The sequence below is a fragment of the Mytilus galloprovincialis genome, chromosome 1, assembly GCF_965363235.1.
Source record: "Mytilus galloprovincialis chromosome 1, xbMytGall1.hap1.1, whole genome shotgun sequence".
NCBI classification, from domain to species: Eukaryota; Metazoa; Mollusca; class Bivalvia; order Mytilida; family Mytilidae; genus Mytilus; species Mytilus galloprovincialis.
In genome coordinates this window covers 90538385-90546547 of record NC_134838.1, presented here as the reverse complement: position 1 = coordinate 90546547, position 8163 = coordinate 90538385, and positions in this window count along the sequence as shown.

The following is an 8163-nucleotide window of genomic DNA, read 5'->3' as shown; positions in this document are numbered from 1 at the left end:
CCAAAAATGACAAAGTTCAACTGTCTCTCATTAGAGCAAATATTAAAAAAGATCAAAACCTTGACCACATGAAAACAGACAGCAAAGTACGTTCCATGATTTCAAACTGTAGATGTTTTGCGGAATAACTATAAACTATAAAGGGGGCGGACGGATGGAAGGACGAGCGGTCAGACGGAATGACGGACGGACAGATGTACAGGGGTAGTTGAAGGGGGCATAAAAAATATAGCTTCAATTACATCTTTTATTGCGTCAACTTGTTGACAGTAACCCTGATGATTTCTATTTTTAAGTTTTTACCATTTTTGCGTTCATGTACTTGCAACGTATTTTTGTCTGAATTAGTAATTGTTTTAGGTATGTATATTAATAATGAACCTACATGTACCACATTTTTTACAACGTATAATTTCTTTTTAACATGTTCCATAAAAGAGGAGTTTACGGAATACAGAATAATGGGCAAAAATTGCAGAATAAAATGCAAAAAAGAAAAAAAAAGAAAAAGTGTATAATGGGGTGCTAAAATATAAAGAATAAAGAATATTGGTAATACTAAATAAAAATTTATGATAATTATCCAGACTCTTATGATAAAAGAATCTATCAATACGAAACACATAATCATCGTGCATAATCAACACGAAGAACGTTGGAAATTATAAGCATGATAACTTGACGTTATGTAATAAAAATTACGACGTCACGAATTTTGATGGTTTTTTTTTTGCCAAAATGTTGTGTTTGCGTCGCTTCTACAGGGAAAACGAAGTCGGTGACCATATTTTTTTTTTAATGTCATCTAATTCGTAAGACAAAGAAGAAAAAAGTATTGATTTAAAAAAAAATTCTATGGAGCGGTTCTCGTTATTTATACCAGAAACCGAAAATTGTAGAAGGAAAATATAGATTTACCCTATATATTCAATGTAATTTAGTATCCTCTGGGACCATTTTAAAACTGGATTTTTCTTGAAAACGAAGTCGGTGACATATACTTTTTTTTACATTTTCTGATGTATATTTTCAATATCTAATAGAGTTCTAAATTTTAAGAAAATCTATGGACTAGTTTATTTACTGATCCTTGACCTTAACGTGTGATTGAAATGTTGAAGAGCAATCTGTAATATGTAGTTTTCTAAAAACGGGGACTGTTTACTTTTAATTTCTTTCTTATACTGATCATAAAGTTGAGCTATTATGACAGAATATTTTTGTTTTTCCAATATTTGTTCTATTGCATTATCAAGGATTTTTATAAAATTTACACACGACCCAGGCCATGTGTAAACTTCCAACAATCTATGGCTTCCATGAATTATTTCGATTCTAATCTAGGACAAATACGGTCATTAAAAAAACTGAAGCGAGGGTGGGGGTTTTCTTTGATTTAATAGCAGAATAAAATATTCTTTTTTAATTTTACAGGTATAATAAAAGGTAAAAAATATGACTATAATTCAGAAATAAACTATAATTGTTAAAACAACAATTCCCTCTATGTTTACATATACATGTAATTAAAAGTGGGCAAACCAGGATGACACCATATTTTTTACCTTTTATTATACCTGTAAAATTAAAAAAGAATATTTTATTCTGCTATTAAATCAAAGAAAATGTGCAAAAATTTTCTATATTTTATATATATTTGGCAGGATAATGTATTTTATTAAAAAAAAAGTGTACTAAAATGAATAAATATTTCAATTTATCAACAAATATTTTTAATTATTGGTATTGGAACTAGAGGCTCTAAAGAGCCTGTGTCGCTCACCTTGGTCTATGTGCATATTAAACAAAGGACACAAATGGATTCATGACAAAATTGTATTTTGGTGATGGTGATGTGTTTGAAGTTCTTACTTTACTGAACGATTTTGCTTCTTACAATTATATCTATCATGAACTTTGCCCATTAGTAACAGAGAACTATATTTGGTAAAAATTTACATAAATTTACCAAATTAATGAAAATTGTTAAAAATTGACTATATAGGGCAATAACTCCTTAAGGGGACAATTGACCATTTAGGTCATGTTGACTTATTTGTAGATCTTACTTTGCTGAACATTATTGCTGTTTACAGTTTATCGCTATCTATAATAGTATTCAAGATAACCAAAAACGGCAAAATTTCTTTAAAAATTACCAATTGGAGGGCAGCAACCCAACAACCAGTTGTCCAATTCATCTGAAAAATTCAGGGCAGATAGATATTGACTTGATTAACAATTTAACTTCTTGTCAGATTTGCTCTAGATGCTTTGGTTTCATAGTTATAAGCCAAAAACTGCATTTTACCCCTATGTTCTATTTTTAGCCGTGGCGGCCATCTTGGTTGAATGGCCAGGTCATCAGACACATTTTTCAAACTAGATACCCCAAAGATGATTGTGGCCTAGTAGTTTCAGTGGAGATTTTGTAAAAGATTACTTAGATTTATGAAAAATGGTTAAAGATTGACTATAAAGGGCAATAACTCCTAAAGGGGTCAACTGACCATTTTGGTCATGTTGACTTATTTGTAGATCTTACTTTGCTGAACATTATTGCTGTTTACAATTTATCTCTATCTATAATAATATTCAAGATAATAACCAACAAGAATGTGTCCTCAGTACACGAATGCCCCACTCGCACTATCATTTTCTATGTTCAGAGGACCGTGAAATTGGGGTAAAATCTCTAATTTGGCATTAAAATTAGAAAGATCATATCATAGGGAACATGTGTCGATTGGACTTCAACATCATCAAAAACTTTAACCTGAAGCGGGACAGACGGACGAACGGACGAACGAACGAACGGACGGACGGACGCACAGACCAGAAAACATAATGCCCCTCTACTATCGTAGGTGGGGCATAAAAACAGCAAAATTTCCTCAAAATTACCAATTCAGGGGCAGCAACCAAACAACCGATTGACCGATTCATCTGAAAATTTCAGGGCAGATAGATCTTGACCTGATAAACATTTTTATCCCATGTCAGATTTCCTCAAAATGCTTTGGTTTTTGAGTTATAAGCCAAAAACTGCATTTTACCCCTATGTTCTATTTTTAGCGGTGGCGGCCATCTTGGTTGGTTGACCAGGTCACGCCACACATTTTTTAAACTAGATACCCCAAAGATGATTGTGGCCAAGTTTGGATTAATTTGGCACAGTAGTTTCAGAGAAAAAGATTTTTGTAAAAGATTACTTTAATTTACGAAAAATGGTTAAAATTGACTATAAAGGGCAATAACTCCTAAACGGGTTAACTGACCATTTTGGTCATGTTGACTTATTTGTAGATCTTACTTTGCTGAACATAATTGCTGTTTACAGTTTATCTCTATCTATAATAATATTCAAGATAATAACCAAAAACAGCAAAATTTCCTCAAAATTACCAATTCAGGGGCAGCAACCCAACAACCGATTGAACAATTCATCTGAAAATTTCAGGGCAGATAGATCTTGACCTGATAAACATTTTTACCCCCATGTCAGATTTCCTCAAAATGCTTTGGTTTTTGAGTTATAAGCCAAAAACTGCATTTTACCCCTTTGTTCTATTTTTAGCCGTGGCGGCCATCTTGGTTGTTTGACCAGGTCACGCCACACATTTTTTAAACTAGATACCCCAAAGATGATTGTGACCAAGTTTGGATTAATTTGGCCAAGTAGTTTCAGAGGAGAAGATTTTTGTAAAAGATTACTTTAATTAACGAAAAATGGTTAAAAATTGACTATAAAGGGCAATAACTCCTAAACGGGTCAACTGACCATTTTGGTCATGTTGACTTATTTGTAGATCTTACTTTGCTGAACATTATTGCTATTTACAGTTTATCTCTATCTATAATAATATTCAAGATAATAACCAAAAACAGCAAAATTTCTTCAAAATTACCAATTCAGGGGCAGCAACCCAACAACCGATTGACAGATTCATCTGAAAATTTCAGGGCAGATAGATCTTGACCTGATAAACATTTTTACCCCATGTCAGATTTGCTCTAAATGCTTTGGTTTTTGAGTTATAAGCCAAAAACTGCATTTTACCCCTATGTTCTATTTTTAGCCGTGGCGGCCATCTTGGTTGGTTGACCGGGTCACGCCACACATTTTTTAAACTAGATACCCCAATGATGATTGTGGCCAAGTTTGGTTTGATTTGGCCCAGTAGTTTCAGAGGAGAAGATTTTTGTAAAAGCTAACGCCGGACGACGCCGGACGCCGGACGCCGGACGCAAAGTGATGAGAAAAGCTCACTTGGCCCTTTGGGCCAGGTGAGCTAAAAAAGGTGAAAAGTAAAATAATGAAACTAAAGATTTAATAGAATAAATCTCATTTGAATATCTTTTAATTTATTCAACTTATTTTTTTTTTATGTTCAATGCAATACGCTGTTTCAAGATTTAGTAAAATATAAAATTATCTAATTAAATTTAACAACTAGAATATAAATGCAACTGTTCAGTAGTCATTGATCAACATCACCAGTTACAACTTCAACCAGAAACACTATCTATTGACTAAGAGACAGCCACCAACAACGCAACACAGTGAGACAGTATGTCCAGGGGTAACCGTGAAAGGCTGCTTCTTCCACTTCACCCAGTGTATATGGCGAAAGGCACAGAAATATGGACTACAGTCCTATTATAATGAACATCCCATCTTCTCCATTTGAACTGAACAATGAAGTGAATTATTGTTAATTGTGACTTTGTAAATATATCAAATGTTTTGTTACTTTTGATGTATATATAAAAGATTGTATTTCTCATCATTTTACATATAGTGCCTTTATCACTTTTTTGTGCTTAATTGATTTCCTTATGCAATGCATTTATAAAATTAATTAATTTATTAAATAAAGTTTGCAAGAAAAGAGAACTCAGTGTATAAATATATTTTTATCATGAAAATCATTCAGAAACTAATGAACATAAAGACAATTTTATAACTGAATATCATTTTTTAGTTATTTGCTGTATATGTATGTTGAATTAATTGATTGAATTGATATTAAATTTCTGAGAAAAAATATTTGATTTTTTTTATTATTTTTCTATACAAAAAAACAACCTGAATATCTAGAAAAACACTTACAAACTATATACCTAAGTTGGAACAGACTATACAATTGTATGCTCATTAAACCTTTTGTCTTTTTTATTTTCTTAACTAATAAATAATTGGTAGAATTAAAAGTGGGCAAACAAGGAGTAAACCAAAAAATATGACTATAATTCAGAAATAAACTATAATTGTTAAAACAACAATTCCCTCTCTGTTTACATATACATGTAATTAAAAGTGGGCAAACCAGGATGACACCATTCCCGATTGTCCCACTTTTTAAAATTTTAGAGTTCTGATTTTCCCACATGAAAAGTTCTGATTGTCCCACATTATTTTATGAAGTAAAATGTTCTCAGATAAACAAGATAACTGTTGTTTGTTTTGCAAAATAAACAAGAATTAATTATTGCACATAAAATATTAATTTTATAAAAGTATAAAATATTAATTTTATAAAAGTATAAAATCAGTATTAATTTCATAAAAGTATGAAATATTAACTTTATAAAAGTATAAAATATCAATTTTATAAAAGTACAAAATATTAATTTCATAAAAGTATGAAATATTAATTTTATAAAAGTATATAAGATATTAAATTTAGAAAAGTATAAAATATTAATGTTATAAAGGTATAAAATATTAATTTTACAAAAGTATATAAAAAAAAGTCATCAGATAAAAACACTTTTAATATAAAACCAATATTATATCTCTGATTTATGAAAATAAAAAAGTTTTTAAATAAATAAATAAAAAAATAAATAAATAAATAAATAAATAAATAATGCATGCAATTTAAAAAGGTATTAACTCATTTACATTCTACCCTCTATCTGCGAACAGTATATCTAACAGTCAATTTATATGTTCCAGAATCTATATGAAATTGTTGATGGAGAAATGTATCCACTAGTACCTTTGTAATGTTAATAGGGATTTCAGAGGACATGTTAACAATATTCTCTGCGCTATTGAAGACTGCTAAAAAATCACCTGAATTGCATATTTTAAAACAATAAAATCGACAAAGGGTCTGCAAATAGGTTCCAATACATGTAGATTTACGTGGGAAGTATATATTGTAACAGCCATTATTATGTATATCTCTGAGTCTGCGCTAAGTATATTTTATCGAGAATTTTATCACAGTGTTGTTTACAAAGCTAAAGAAGCACGTCATATTAGAATAAATTGGATTGGATACTGACCTTGCATGTGTCCTCCCGATCAAGTTCAATGTTCGGTCTATTACAGGTTTTTCTACCTCAGGAATAGGTTACTTTAGCTATATTTGGCAAAACTTTTAGTAATTTTTGGTCCTCTATGCTCTTCAACTGCGTACTTTATTTTGGCTCTTAACATTTTTTTATTCGAGCGTCACTGATAAGTCTTTTGTAGACGAAACGCGCGTCTGGCGTAAATATAAAATTTCAATCCTAGAATCTATGATGAGTTTATTTACAAGACCTAGATCTTTCACGATCATACCACAATACTTGACTACTACAATGTCTTTTACGATCATACCACAATACTTGACCACTACAATGTCTTTCACGATCATACCACAATACTTGACCACTACAATGTATTAATAATTTGTTCACGAAAGTGGATAACTCGAAATATATTATATATAATATATATAAATTTCTGCATAACAACACACATTTTATTGAACCTTTAACCTTTTCCAAGTTGTAATTAATATCTACTTAAATTATACAAGAGACTCTCAAAATGACATCAAATTTCTCCTTACAATTCTTAACCTATATAAAAGCAATCAGGGGTCATAATTTTTTAAACAGCACGAGTAGAAAGAGTCAAAATTATACTTAACCTTCAATTTTTTCATCAAAAACAACATATAGAGTTTAAAGAAAACTCCTTTTTTCCAATCTTTTAAGGATCATTTGTAATGAACTGCAATGCAAAAATTGTCAAAACAGGTCTTTAATCTGTTTTGTGATGAGAAAAATATCAAAATTTGAAATGGATTGGTATAGGGGTTCTCAAGTTATCACACAGATAGGGTTTGCAGTTGCTCGTTTTTTGAAGTACACCTTAAACTGACTTAGTCACACCTTTGTTTAAATGCTGCTTTTGAGTTGCATTGAATTTGAGGGACAAATAATCTCCATGGAAATCAGACATACTAATGCTTCTACAACTGCATACCAACCATTAGTGATTCTCCTTAAACTGACCTTATCACAAACTTTGCATACAAACTATGAATATATTTCAAAGGCAAGGGACCATGACTGTGGGCAGGCTAAATATCTCCCAGAGAAAGAGATGTGCCAATGCTAATAAAGTTGCGTATCAAACAAGAATGTGTCCATAGAACAGTGATGCCCCACTTGCACTTTCATTTACATGTTCAGTGGACCGTGAAATTGGGGCAAAAACTCTAATTTTGCATTTAAATTAGAAAGATCAAATCATAGGGAACAAGTTTCAAGTTGATTGGACTTCAACTTTATCAAAAGACATGACCAATAACTTAAACCTGAAGTGTGCACTATCATTTTCTATTTTCAATGGAGTGTGAAATTGGGGTCAATACTCTAATAAAAAAATACCTTGACCAAAAATTTTAACAATAGACGAACAAACAAATGAATGAATGATCAAACAGACAAACACACAGACTCACAGTCAGGAAAACATAATTCCCCTAGGTAGGGTATAAAAAAAATTAAATTAACTGATCATAAGTGGTCTCCTTTAAACTGACCTTTCTTTAACAATTGTTGAGGCTACGGAAACAACTAACAGTTTCTCACTTCAGCAACAAAAGTTGAAAAACTTTATGTCTGCAACTTTTGATTTGAAGGTTTGTTCTGTTCTCCTATTGACATACCAGTTTGATAAGCTCCTCTAACACATCTCTTACCATACTAGAAACAACATTTACAGGTATAAACAAACTTTATTTTTCTTTCTAAAACGTCATTGTAGAATATAGAAAATACATGTATCAGTTTATAAAAAGAAAAAAACTAATGTCCAAATGTATATATAAAAAAGAAGATGTGGTATGATTGCCAATGAGATAACTTTCCACA